Source organism: Meriones unguiculatus, chromosome 9 (genome assembly GCF_030254825.1).
Source record: "Meriones unguiculatus strain TT.TT164.6M chromosome 9, Bangor_MerUng_6.1, whole genome shotgun sequence".
In the NCBI taxonomy this organism is placed as follows: domain Eukaryota; kingdom Metazoa; phylum Chordata; class Mammalia; order Rodentia; family Muridae; genus Meriones; species Meriones unguiculatus.
In genome coordinates, this window is record NC_083357.1 from 108,296,593 (window position 1) to 108,311,525 (window position 14,933).

The 14,933-nt window shown below is 35.8% G+C and overlaps 1 long non-coding RNA gene across 9 annotated transcripts in view; it reads right to left on the minus strand.

Annotated features, from left to right (window-relative positions):
• Positions 1–14,933, minus strand: part of LOC110541176 (uncharacterized) — a 361,531-nt gene that overhangs the window by 335,289 nt on the left and 11,309 nt on the right. For 8 of the 9 annotated variants that reach the window (XR_009594300.1, XR_009594303.1, XR_009594297.1 and 5 more), the window contains one exon: positions 12,196–12,382. The exons of the other annotated variant lie outside the window; for it this stretch is intronic. This is a non-coding gene — a long non-coding RNA (uncharacterized LOC110541176). The remainder of the gene's footprint in view (positions 1–12,195; positions 12,383–14,933) is intronic. 9 annotated transcript variants of the gene reach the window in all.

The window sequence follows — 14,933 nt, forward strand, 5'->3', positions numbered from 1 at the left end:
ATTGATAGGGGAGGTCCTCCTCCCCTTCCATCTGACCCTAGCTATCAGGTCTGGCTGCAATGTCCTCCTCTGTGGCCTGGCAAGGCTGCTCCCTCCTCAGGGAGGTGGTCAAAGAGCAAGCCGTTGAGTTCATGTCAGAGACAGTCCCTGTTCCCCTTACTAGAGAACCCACTTAGATACTGAGCTGTCATGGGCTATATCTAAGCAGGGGTCCTAGGTTATATCCATGAATGGTCCTTGGTTTCAGTATCAGTCTCAGAAAAGACCACTGTGTCCAGATTTTTTGATTCTGTTGCTATTGTGGAGCTCCTATCCTCTCCAGGTCTTACTATCTCCCTCTTCTTGAACATGATTCCCTGCACTCTACCCAAGGTTTGATTATGAGTCTCAGCATCTGCTTTGAAATACTGCTGAGTAGAGTTTTTCAGAGGCCCTCTGTGGTAGGATCCAGTCCTGATTCCTATTTTCTCCTTCTTCCAAAGTGAGGATTGATCATCTTATCAAGGGTCCTCCTTCTTGTTTAGCTTCTTCACATGTACAGATTTTAGTATGTTTATCCTATCTTATAGGTCTAGTATCCACTTGTAAGTGAATATATACTGTGTGTCTTTCTGCTTCTGGAATACCTCACTCAGTATGATCTTTTCTAGACCCCACCATTTGCCTGCAAATTTCATGATTACCTTGTTTTTAATTACTGAGTAGTATTCCTTTGTGTAAATTTCTGTATTCATTCCTCCATTGAGGGACATCTAGGTTGTTTCCAGGTTATTATAAATAAAGCCACAAGCCTACCATAGAGGAATTCTGAAAGACTCTACCTAGCAGTATATCAAAGCAGATGCTGAGACTCATAATCAAACCTTGGGCAGAGTGCAGGGAATCATATGAAAGAAGGGGGAATTAGTAAGACCTGGAGAGAACAGGAGCGCCACAGGACCAAATATATCTGGGCACAGAGGTCTTTTTTGAGACTAATTCTCTAACCTAGGACTATGCATGGATATAACCTAGAACTCCTGTTGAGATATATCCCATGGCAGCTCAGCATCTAAGTGGGTATTCTAGTAAGGGGAACAAAGACTGTCTCTGAAATGATCTCAGTGGGAGCTCTTTTACTGCTCATCATCTCCCTCCCTCCCCCGACAGAGGAGCAGCTTTGCTAGGCCACAGAGGAGGACATTGCAGCCAGTCCTGATAAGACCTCATAAATTACAGTCAGATGGAAGGGGAGGAGGACCTCCCCTATCAGTGGACTTAGAGAGGGGCAGGGAGGTAATGATGGAGGGAGGGTAGGATTGGGAAGGAATGAGGAAGGAGGCTACAGCTGGAATACACAGTAAATAAACTGTAATTAGTATAAAAAATTAAAAATTTAAAATAAAAACAAACAAACAAATAAAGCCTCTACAAACATGGTTGATCATATGTCCTTGTTGTCTGCTTGCACAAATTTTGGATACATGCCTAAGAGTGGTATAGCTTGATCTTGAGGAAGCGTTATTTCCAATTGTCCACAATAAGCCCCAGATTGATTTCCAAAGTGGTTGTACAAGTTTGCATTCCCATCAGCAATGCAGGAGGGTTCTCCTTTCTCCACATTTTCTCCAGCATGTGCTGTCACTTGAGTTTTTGATCTTAGCCATTCTGATTGGTGTATGGTAAAATCTCAGGGTCGTTTTGATTTGCATCTCCCTGATGGCTAAGCACCTTTGAGCATTTAAGTGTTTCTCTGACATGCAATATTCCTCTACAGAGAAATATCTGTTTAGCTCTGTACCCAATTTTTTAATTGGAGTGCTGATTTATTGCTTTTTAACTTCTTTAGTTCTTTATATATTCTGGATATCAGCCATCTGTCAGATAAAGGGTTGGTGAAAATCCTTTCCCAGTCTGTAGGCTGTCAAATATAGGTTTGGTGAAGATCTTTTCTCAGTCGGTAAGCTGCTGTTTTGTTCTGAGGACACTTTCCTTTGCTTTGTGCTTGTGTTCTTATGCAGCTAAAAAATCTCAAGAATTTTTAATGAAATATTGGTGTTCATTGAGGAATTTAATATTAATCCTAAAAATTTTATGTTGTTGTGCCCTTTAAGCTAAAAGTTTTGACTTAAAAGCCTAGATATAAACTGAGGCAATAGATTCTTATAATTGTACAAATATACAACCTCATTTTTATAATTTCAAATAACTTTTTAGGCCAAAGAAAATTTGAATTCATCCCAAGCATGGTACAGGAAGAAAAGTTAAAAAAAACTCTGTAACTTTGAATCTTTTTAAAAATAACTAATGCGCCTTATTTTTAATAAAACAAATTCTCATTGTGCACTAACACTTGTATATTAGGCTCAGAACTATTTTTTCTTTAACTTTTTGTTTATGAATGTAATATAATTACATCATTTATACCCTCCCTCTAAACATTACCATTTATTCTCCCTGCTCTCTCACAATCAAAAAGTATTTTCATTAATTTTATTACATGAATATATACATATATATCCTTAAATATAAACTTCTTAGTCTGTATGATGCCAAGCATGTCTGTTTTCTAGAAATTTTAAAAGAAGCCTCACATGATAGGACAAGCTTCTGCCAAGAACTTATTCATGTAAGAATGTGCAATCATTGAGGCTGTTACAACAATAATCAGAAATGGAATATTCCAATATTTACCAAAACATTAAATCTAAAAATGAGGTGTTGTCTATCATGACTTGCTCTTATGATAATTTCTAGTGTATGATCATTTGTAACATTAAACTAGAAAGAACCCAAAACATAAATTATAACTATTAAATACTGAACAATGATGAGTATCCATAAGAAATAAATATGAATCTCGGCAGAATCAACAGAGAAATTACTTAGCATTTCTCAGTCTGATGTTGTCTTTTAAAAAGTAATGGCTACATTAAATTGCCACTCAAAAATATTACCCAAACTTTTTCATAACATGCTGTAACTACATTTAAACTGTATTTTTATTCTGGTTATATGATTCTTAAGTAAATTTTAACTTCATGGCTCTCATAGAACAAGAAAGCACAAGTATAGATCAGGCATGAAGTATTTGTATATGTACAATCATGGAAGTATGAAAAGTTTCAGTCAAGCAAATGAAAAGCCAATAGAAAATTCATGAAAGTCTGAAAATCTTTTCAGAAACGTTTACCTCAATTTGAATTTTGAAAAAATTTAAGCAGAATTTAATAATATAGAAGAAGGTATTTCAGAAAAGAAGCAGTGTGTGTGACATGGGGAACTCATACCTTCTGAGGTTTTTATTTTAAATATCAAGTTACTTTTAATGTATAGACATGTATATTTTACCTGTTAAAAAATGGAATTGTAGCTAGATGTGGTGGTCCGTGCCTTTAATCCTAGCACTGGGGAGGCAGGTGGATCTCTGTGAGTTCGAGAAAAGCCTGGTCTGCAAAGCAAGTTCCAGATCAAAATTAGGGAGAGAGAGATATGTAAAGAAACTATACTTGATTATGTTTAAAGCATTTTGTCTGCTCATTAGTCTAACAGGTTACGACTCCTTTAGGAGTCAACACTGATCATGAAAAAAAAAAAAGTTCCAGAAGAGATGGGGATGGAAATAGAGATGATGGAGATAAACAAGAAGGTGATAAAAACAGAGATGATGGAGATGAGAGAGATAAGACAGGAAACAGATATGTGGTGGTAATAGGAGGTTTATGAAAGCAAGAGATTAGAACAACAGTATGACTAAGAGAAAAATAATTCAGAATTGAGCTCTTTGCTGTGTAACTATGGATCTTTATAGTGTTCTTTTCAGGAGCTCCCATACACACACATACTATTGTACTCTTCAGTAGCCTAACATATCAGTAAACTTATAAGACTTCCCAATGAATGCCTATATTATAAACGTAAAATTATTTATGGCAGTTTAGTACGACTTCAAATATGTATTTTTTCCTCTGCAAAAGAAAACATAAAATGCTTTTAAAATGCAAGCTGCAATTATCTTTCTTTTACAATTGTGAATAAATGAACAACCATCAATTAGCACTGGGATGTCCAATATGAGTCACAATCTAGATGATTCTAAGCCTTTTAAAAACAAAGAGATTTGACACTCATTAAATGGACAACCACTGAGATTAATTTACATTCAAATTATAGTAAAACAAAGTGCTGCAAAGAAAAGAAACAAAATAGCACCTTTGACCAGGTTCTGGAAAAGTCATCTTGGGAAACTGTTACATGCATTCCTGTGTTAGACTACTGGGACTGTAATGATGAAATATTAAAATGACAATAACATTTTCTTAGCTGTAAAGATCAACAAATCCAGGTGAAGGTATTGCTATGTGGCTGAAGCTGTAAGTCCAACACTCAGAGACAGCAGAAGGCTAGTCAGAAGCTCAAGTCATTCTACATAGTGCCATATATTATGCCTTTCAGCCTGGGCTACCTGCAACCCTGTCTCAAAACAAATGCGTGAGAAAGTAAGTAAATAAGTAAACTTAAATGTAGAATAAATTGCATCCATTTTATCTTTATCAAACAACAACAAAAAACAATACAAATAGAAGAATGTATACATATCTTCAGTTACATATATTTGACATTTTTATAAAAGTTATTTTATATTATTTTTATAATACATAATGTAAGGAATTTAAAAATGCTATTGATTAAATGAAGCGAATGTACATGCAATCATGAAGCGTTCCTATTTGAGAGAATTTTTTGGTATAAACTAAAGAGACTGCTTATTTTAATTTTAATTTTTTATATTATTTACAGTTTGTCTACTTTGTATCCCAGCTGTAGCCCCCTGTCTCTCTTGTCTCCTCCCATGACCCTCTCCAAGTCCACTGATAGGGGAAATCATCCTCACCTTCCATCTGACCTTAGCCTATCAGGTCTCATCAGGACTGACTGCACTGTCTTCCTCTGTAGACAGGCATAGCTGCTCCCCCCTCAGGAGGAGTTGATCAAACAGCCAGCCACTCAGTTCATGTCAGAGATAATCCTTGTTCCCTTACTAGGGTACTCATTTGAATACTGATCTGCAATGGGCTACATCTGAGCAGGGGTTCTAGGTTATCTCTTTGAATGGTCCTTGGTTGGAGTATCAGTCTCAGAAAAGACCCTTGTGCCCAGATTTTTTTTTTCCCTCTGTTGGTCTCCTTGTGGAGCTCTGTCCCCTCCAGGTCTTACTGTACTTTTTAACCCTTCAAAGCTTCTTAGGAATGTAGCTTAGTGACAGTGCATTCCATTCACATGCTGTCACAGTCAGGGTTACTATTGCAATGATGAAACACCAAGACCAAAACAAATTGATGAGGATACAGTCTACATGACTTACACTTCTACATTACTATACATCATTGGAATAAGTAAGGACATGAAATCAAGTATGTAGGAACCTGATCACATGAATTAATACAGAGGCAATGGAACATGGCTTCTTACTGGTTTTCTCCCCTTGGCTTGTTCAGCCTGCTTTCTCATAGAACCCAAGACAAGAACATCAAACCCAGAAATGGAAGACCCAACAATGGGCTACACCCTTCCACTGCAATTAAGATTAAGAAAATACAGCAGAGCTCCTGGAATCAAGCCTTTTTTTTAATTATTACCATGTTGGTGACAACAAAATTCTGTCCCTGCTTAGTCCTATCGTAGGAATTTTGGGCCAAGTAATAAGTGTTGGAGCCACACTGTTCATTCTCTATCAAATAGTTCTTATTATAAGTACGTTATAGCCATGTCTATATTATTATGGATAAAATAAATTTGTTCAACAACAACAACAAAAATACAGCAGAGCACTGCCAGACTTTAACGGAGGCAATTTCACTCTCCGTTGAGATTCCTTCCTTTCAGACAGTTCTAGTTATGTCAAGTAGACATGAAACTAGGAAGAACATATATGTAAAGGCCAGAATTCCATCTTAAGTATAATGAATCACAAGAAGAAGGAAATATAAAGTTAGAAGGCATTTTACAGCGCATGTAAATACACTAATAAAAATGTATGTAAGTACATAAAAAGCAAAGTTGAAAATCTGATAAAAGGTCATATGTAGAGAAATAGAGACAGACTTTTAAGAGCCTAACAATAAAATCATGAGCCAATAAGCAAAATCTCTACAGTATAGACTCATCTATATTAGGAAATATATATATTTAGAGAATACATACAAATATAAGAAGACAAAAATAAAGCACAAGAAACCATAGGGATTTGAGACACACAAATTTGCAGACATGAAACACCCACAAAAAGTCAGAAACCACGATGCACATATATATGTATATCCATACACATATGTACTTTATACATACATACACATGCTATACTTGTACAAATGTGTGTAAAAAGATCTGTAATTAAATATTTTAATTCAAAATAGTGATTCTACAAAATTTGGGAGGGATATTCCAGAAATCACAGTTTCCATATCAACATTATTGAGTTGTTTAGATCAGGGAGACATTACTATTAGAATGGAGTTGCTATAATCAAGGAATTTGGAGGCTAGTGAAATTACATGCAGAGCTTATTTTCATGCATGTTTAAAAATCTATCGCCAAACTTTGTTGATTTCAGAAATGAATTTGTAATGAGTATACTGTATTGCTCTCTGATTATTAAACATTGAATTTGGCACACCTGATAAAGAATTTTTATGTCCATTTACTCACTTCCTGCTTGTGCTTTTAAATTTGAGCAAAGAAAATCCATAGCCTTGAATGAGTTTCATGTAACTTACTTTATATAAAAGGTATTTAATAGCAAAGTTTTCTAAAATAAAACTTGGTAATTATGCAAAATATCAAGGCTTAAAATATTTTCTTTAAAAAGAAACATTTTATTTTGTATATTTTAACATACAGATTACATACTTCATTTCAAAATTTCATTTAAAGAAAAATATTTCCTTACTGTAGTTATAAATTGTATATACTTTATACATATAATTGAAAACAAGTTTGGAGTTATTGTGATAAGTCCAAAATGTGTGATAGAATTCAAAAATGTAATCCTCGGGAGGAAATAATGGAAAGGTGAAATTCAGAATTCAAAGTGTAGGAATGTTATGGAAAAAGATCAGAATGTGATTTTATAATCAGAATAAATCTGTTACATGTACAAAATTGTCATGGAAGAATTTCAATAGTTTTTAAATATTTAAAAGCTTGTATGCATCCATCAGAATGGTTAAGATCAAAACCTCAAGTGATAGTATACGCTTGTGGAGAAAGGGGAAGTGGTCTCCATTGCTGGTGGAAATGTTAACTTGTACAGACAATTTCTAAATCAGTCTGGCACTTTCTCAGGAAACTGGGAATAGGGCTACCTCAAGACCCAGCTATAACACTTTTCGGCATATATCTGAAAGATGCTCAATCATACAACAAGGACATTTGTTCAACTATGTTCGTAGCAGCTTCATTTGTAATAGCCAAAATCTGGAAACATCCTAGATGTCCCTCAACTGAGGAATAGATACAGAAATTGTGGCTCACTTTACAATGGACTACTACTCAGCTATTAAAAACAAAGAAATCATGAAATTTGCAGGTAAATGGATGGAACTAGAAAAGATCATCCAGAGTTAGGTAACCCAGAAACAGAAAGACAAAAATGGTATATACTCACTTATAAGCAGATAGTCGCCATATAATAGGATAAACATACTAAAATCTATAGTCCTAAAGAAGCTAAACAATGCGGAGGACCCTAGAGAAGATGCTTAATCCTCATTCAGTAGACATCAATAGTGGGAGTAGACAGGGAGCAGAACAGGAACCTTCTACAGAGGGCCTCTGAAAGACTGCCCAGTAGGGCATTGAAGCAGCTGCTGAGACACATAGCCAAACTTTGGGCAGAGTGCAGAGAATCTTATTGAGAAGGGGGAGATAGAAAACCTGGAGAGGACAAAAGCTCCACAAGGAGACCAACAGACCCCCAAAATATGGACCCTGAGGGGCCTACAAAGACTGATGAATTAATCAAGGTCCATGCATGGAGAGGACCTAGACCTCCTGCTTAGATGTAGCCCATAGGGATCTCAGTCTCCACGTGGATCCACCAGTAAGAAGAACAGGTACAATCTCTGGCAGGAATTTGGTTGTCTGCTCCTTAATCACTCCCTGGCGAGGTGGTCTTGCTAGGCCACAGAGAAAGGAGATCCAAACAGTCCTGATGAGACCTGATCAGGTAGGGTCAGATAGTAGGGGAGGAGGACCTCCCCTATCAGTGGACTAGGGATAGGATATGGGAGAAAAGAGAGAGGGTGGGTGGGACCAGGAGGAAACAGGGAAGGGTCTACAACTGGGATAAAAAAAATAAATTCTAATAATAATAATAAAAATATATGAGAATAAATAAATAAAATTAGCTGTGAAATATAAAAACAACCTAAGACAGCCTAATTTCTTAGTTAACAAAAGCTTGTATGATTAAACTATAAATTCTAACACATAATTCATACAAAATGCACAAACAATAATAAATGATCATGAATATATTCATTTCCCTTTAAACAGTATCATATCAATTCACATAATGTTAGTGTATTCATATATACTAATAAAAGTAATAAAACTCATCTCAGCAACATTCAGTATCAAGACATCCATTTATACTGCTTTCCATCTGTGATATATTAATAAGGTCTAACTTTGAATTCTTAAAAGCTTAAAGTGATCGCTCATTTTCTATAAAATTATCCATCACTTTCTTATCTAAATATTGACTTTGATGTTACAGACACATTAATATAGTCAAACCACACATTTATTCCACAGTTTAGTAACTTCTTTATAATTTCTCTTTAGCCTATTAAAATACATTTTACACTCAAGCTTCACTTAATAGTTCAAACAATTTCATTATTACTCATAATTTTTGACATTATCAACAGAAAATAGCACAGGAGAGTTCTCCATGTATTCTGTGCTACAGATGGCTTGAATAAGTTTCATCATGCAAGGATCTGTAGCAGGCCATCACCACAAGTGTTGTCTTTCAAACACTGTCAGTTTTTAATTGCAGTAAACAAGTAGAAGTTCATGAAATATAAAAGTCAACACTCTTGTAAGCTTTTGGTGGATTCATGGGTGTTAGAAATCCACAACTAATTAAGATCTACCAATAGCCTTTCTTTAAACAATGTCTGTACTGAAAAAAAAAAAAAAAAAAAAAAGACTTTCAGATCTTATGTTGCTTTCTCCAGTGATTTCTTTATAACACTGGTTCAAACAACACTGATGGCTGTGACAATTACCAGTATCACAGTAAACCTGCCTATAGCAACCACTAACACTAATTCAGTTATTACAACATTCTAAGATGTTTTTTTAACACTTTATGTGGATTATCTCAAAATGTACTCTGAACAGATAATGTAATTTTTATTATAAACAAAAGCACTTCTTTAGCTATTTTAAATATTTAATAAAAGATAAAAATAGAATTGGAAACCCTTGGAAAATTCATAAAAATTTCCCTACTTAATAACAACATTATGAAAAATTCATGCTACATGACAAAAACAGCAAAACAATCCAAAGGGCTCTTATTTCTGTTTTGAAGCATTAAATATTTTGATAAACAATTACTGAAGTCAAAACTAAACACTTTTTGTTCAGTGTAAAACAAGTGTCAATAAACAATGATTAAAAAAATAAAGCATTACATATTATATATTAAATTGGATTTTTACTTGCTCTTTTACATATTCCTTAATGACATTCGAACAAGTGTCTATCTCTCAACTGTCTCCCACTTATTGTGGAAGACCAGAGAGAAAGAATATAGGAGCAGGAAGCGGGGAAGCTGGGGTGTGAGAACTTCTCCAGGACAAAGTACAAGTCTTGTAATCAGGAACTCACAGCAGCTGAATATGCTTCAGTGGGTCTGCACCTATCAACAGTCAGTAATGAAGGCAGGGTAGTGCCTGGGTCATACTCCTACCACTCACTGGTGATCTACAGTCTTTTGATGGATTCAGGAACAAAGGGAATCATTGCCTTCAGCTGTATACCAATAGACCACGCCAGGCTCCAGTGTCTGTTTCTAGTTCTGTGGTTAAACAGATGGCCTTAGTTAAACTAAATGGTTAACACGCCCTGAATCAGAAAAGCTACTGATTGGTTAAGATGTGGTGGTGGTTGATAGAGATGGAAAATAAAGAAGCAGGAACAGAAATTATAATATAGTATATACATTTATGAAATTACCAAGTAATAAAATTCATCATCATAATAAGCATAAAATATAAAGTTTACTAGCATAATCTAAAATATAGACCTATTATAACACATAACTTACAAGTAAAGATTAGTCCAATAGCAGAAAGAACATCTAACATGCAAGAATATCGTCTACATTAGCAAAACTGTATATGACACATTTATCACAGAGAAACTTTGTCTACATCAGTTAATCTTGGCTAGACTTAATTTTTGTTCCAGTGAGAACATGTGTTTATGACTACAGTTTTATAGCTTGCTTTATGAACTTATTGGTCATCTATGTAAAGAAATTCAAGTTACCCAAGCTTATAATAAATTCAGTATCTAAAAATAAATAAATAAATTCAGTATCTAATCATCGTATGCAAATTATGTAGACTGCTGACAGCCCCCCCCCCAAATAAAAAGCGTAGAACCCATGAGATTAAGGTGTTATTTCTATTTGTAAATTTTCAGAGTAAGTTACTAGCTTCGCTTAAGCACTTGATTCAGATCAACATACATTGCTCTGGAAGTCATAAAATTGAGAGGCTTGTCCAGTTCCCCAAAATCAGACACTACAGTTAGGGTCCCAATCATACTGTCTGCTTCTTTACATTAGTATAAGGGCTGGAGAGATAGCTAGCGATTAAGGATTAAGAGCACTGTCTACCCTTCAGAGGACCTAGAGATATCTTCCAAATCAAGAGAGAAACTAACAACCATCCATAACTTCACTTCCAGAGAACCAAATGCCTGCTCTGGCATCCTCAGGCACTGCACATACATGTTACACTAATACACATGCAGGTAAACCACTCTTACACATAACATTAAATCAATAAATCTTTAAAATAAAAAAATAAGTGTGTAATTCTCTGTCTTCTTCATTAGGCCTAACACTTCTGAAATTCATTTAAACTGACTCTCTATATATATTTTTTTTGTTGTCACTTCTAATGATGATCCAAAACAAACTCTAAAGTTAACATAGAGAATGTTCTAAATGTTTTTGCATGATGATGTAACTAGAAATAAATTATCTAAAATAAAGCTCAATAATTCACAAAATACCACAAACCAGGTTTCTATATTGAGAATTTTGATCTACTAGGTGAACTGACAACTAACAATCCATACAGCTGAAGTGCATTCTTCTTAAAAAAAAAAATGAGTAGACTGAGTCATGGTTTAATCAACTTACCCCCCTCTTTGGAATAAACAGAGATAAACTTTTACAGAAAGAGCAATTTTAAAATCTCATTTAAAATATTCAGATATTAAAACTGCATGCCAAGCTATTTTAAAAACATAATTAAAAGTCTGGTATGACTTTAATCTTTTGATCTCTATGAGAACATAGATATATGAGTAAACATCTTCGAGAAATTAATCATTTCACCTGAAAAATCTGAAAATAAATTATGGTACATTATTGCAAACCGGAAATCTTACTTGCAAATGTAACTTCCTTTTATATGACTCTCCTTAGCTATATAATACCTTTCAGAAGATAATTTATTCTGCCTTTATGTCAAGTGCAATAGAAATACAAAATACCTGCACATGGGTGCTATTCCTCAGATTTTGACTCCCTCGCCCTCTCATCTAGCACTTCTTTGCAGATTCTGGATCATGTTGTGATGCTTATGATCCTAAAACTTATTCAACCACTGTCAGCAGGTATCTGCAGGTGTTTGCCCAGAGAAAGTTACTGACATTTTATTGCAACACAAAATACTTTCTTTGGCAGTGGAATTTAGCTGCAAAACAACTGCAGAAGTGATGGTCTAAGACAACGATGCTTCTCAAGCTGTGGACGCTTAATTATTTATTCCTGGTCACGTCAAGAGTAAGTATTTTCTGAGATGCATTTCCTATAGAAGATATAGTTATCAGATTTTAGTTTCTCCAGATCTCACGAATGTGCTGGAAGCACTAAAACAGTACCATGTGCCTGTGGACATTTACCTTCTGACATTTGTGAATGCTTCTTTGTGAATGCACTCATTGTACTCTGACTGGGAGTTTCTGGCAGATCCCCAAGATGCAGCCTCGAATCCTGCTGCAGCAATCTCCATTTGCATTAGAAGGAGGTCAGAAAGACGGATTCCCAAGGTGGAGTATATGTACTCTTTGCCACACGCAATGGTTTAGCCTACACACAAGTACAAAGAGATATAAATGATTCTGTACCTTTTAGAGCTATAAGAAAATTTTCTGGGTTCATGCCTTTATGTTCTAAAATATTTATATAATAGATTTGCATTATGCTTCAGATTTTCATGTTATATGTGAAAGAGTAGATGTGATTTTTCTTCTGATATTATGTTATTATGGTGTATATATGATGCTTCTATGATCCTTATTACATGCAAATATTTATTAACAACTATTAAAATTCAAAACAGGAAAATATGTTAATATACATATTTTAATAACGTTTTACCCTGTGTGTGCCTGTTTGTGTGGCATGTGCGAACTCACGCACGCGTGCATGTCTGTGTGTGTGTGTGTGTGTGTGTGTGTGTGCATGTTTCAGCATGGGGTCAGAAGAAAAGCAGCAAAACTTGGTTTTCCCCTTACACCATGTCACCATTTGAATGAAAAAAAAAAAAAAAACATTTTGGGAGCATACTTTTTCTGAAAACCAACAGGCAATCCTGGCTATGGAATCAGGTAGGTAATTTTCCCTTTCTATCCCATACTCTGATTCCAATTCCAGAGCCTTCTCATCTGCCCTATGGCAGACTTCATGTAGGACTCTGTAGTCCCTCTCATCCTCCATTCCCTGGGAACTTCAAAGATCTTCATGGCAGCAAAGCTTTTCTCCTCACTGTGAACACTCTCATTCATTCACTCATAGTTCTAAGCCCATCCCCATTCCTTTCTCTCAAAACCTAGTGTTGGTGTAATGTTCTTTTAAAATGTATATGCTAATTTAAAATGTATATGTTAATTCAAATGCTGATTTCCCCACCCCCAACTCTCTGGTTTCAATCCAGATATTGCATTGTGATACTCATTATAAGCATCCTGTCTCAACTCTGTGTAAACAGGACAAAATAAAGCAACTAGATACAATGTTGTGCAATGGGAGGAGCCAGAGGACAGGAAAGAGGGGAGGAGCTAGCAAGCAGGAAAGAGAAGGAGGAGAAGGGGCGAGAGGGAGAGCTAGGAAAGCAGAGCTGGAGGAGAGAGAGAGATCTTGGAGGACGTGGAGCATGAACCAGACCTAAGATTTCACAAAAAGCAAGTATAATGTGAGAAATCTAAATGTTAGGAAACTGAGGGCTTGGAGGTTTAGAAGGGAGTAAATATTGCCCAGGATTGTGTTCTAGGTTAACTAAAAACCCAGTCTCTGTGTGGTGATTTGGTTATACAGCTGTTTAAGATTAGCAGCAAGATTATCTTCTTTATAGGAAGATAAACCAATAGTAAATTTTAATAACCATCTACAACAACCTAAAAAGAAGTTCTACCTGAGATCTGGATGGCCACAGCTACAGCAATGGCAAAGTACTCAGTGTCTGGTAACACATAACCGCTACAAACTCCAAAACACCAGGTGCCACAACAGAAACCAAGGAAAAGAAAACACACACAACAAAGGCAGAGCCAGATATTAACAGCTAAAGTTCAATCACCGGAACCCCAGAGCCCAGAATCCAGACTGAAAATGCTGTCAATAACTTGAAGAACATGTTTCCTTTAGAGCCCAGCAACCTAACAGTGGACTCTGGGAAATGCAATATAGCTGAAACACTTGACAAGAACTTCAAGAGTCATAATGAATATGTCCAAGGACTTTAAAGAAAATGTGAATAAATCCATTAATGAAATGTATGGACATTCAAACAGTACAATAAAATGAAAAAGAAAAAGAAAAAAAAAAACTTGAACAGGAACCACAGAGGCAAGCTTCTCCATCAGAATACAAGAGATGGAAAAGAGAAGCTCACACAGATGCTAGCCCAGACCTGGCAACACTTTAAATTACAATATATGGAGGAAGAAACATTATAGCTCTATAGAAGACAAAGAAGGAGAGAAGAAATATTCTTTCTATATTAAATAAATGCAGGAAATTATTACAACATAATTTTTATTTAGCCAGCTAGTATTTTTAAGGTATAAGTATTATGCTGCTCGGGTTTTGAGTTAATCTATTCCTCATACTTTTAAAACCCAATAAAGCCAATCACTTGCCAATCTGATGACTCCCAGGGTAGCTTCTGCTCCATCTGTTCCGACAGCCAAGAGTTCATCACCATCTTGCCTTTCTCAGGCACGTGGCCAGCTATCCTCCCAGCATCCATGAACACATCTGTTTTCCTCCAATCTCCTGGCAAAAGGCCTAAAGGCCTTGTTTACTTCCCTTCCTAGAGTTTCTTTCTCCATACCCTCTACCTGGAGTCCCACCTTCGACTGCCTGTCCTGCCTACCTGATTGGACAATCAGACCTTTACTGACAACTGCTATATCCACACAAGACATTGCTCCACAATTCCCCCTTTTAGTCTAATAAAAGACCTCATTACATACACATCTATACTGCTCCACCATCCTACATGGTCTGGCTTCAAGCATCCTTGATGCTCTTCCTCATCAGAGCCTGCCTCCAGGAGAAATTAAAAGAAAGCTGCTGATCTCAATTGGTCCAACAATTCAGACTGCAAGAAACAGGACTTCTACTAGGCTTGAAATTT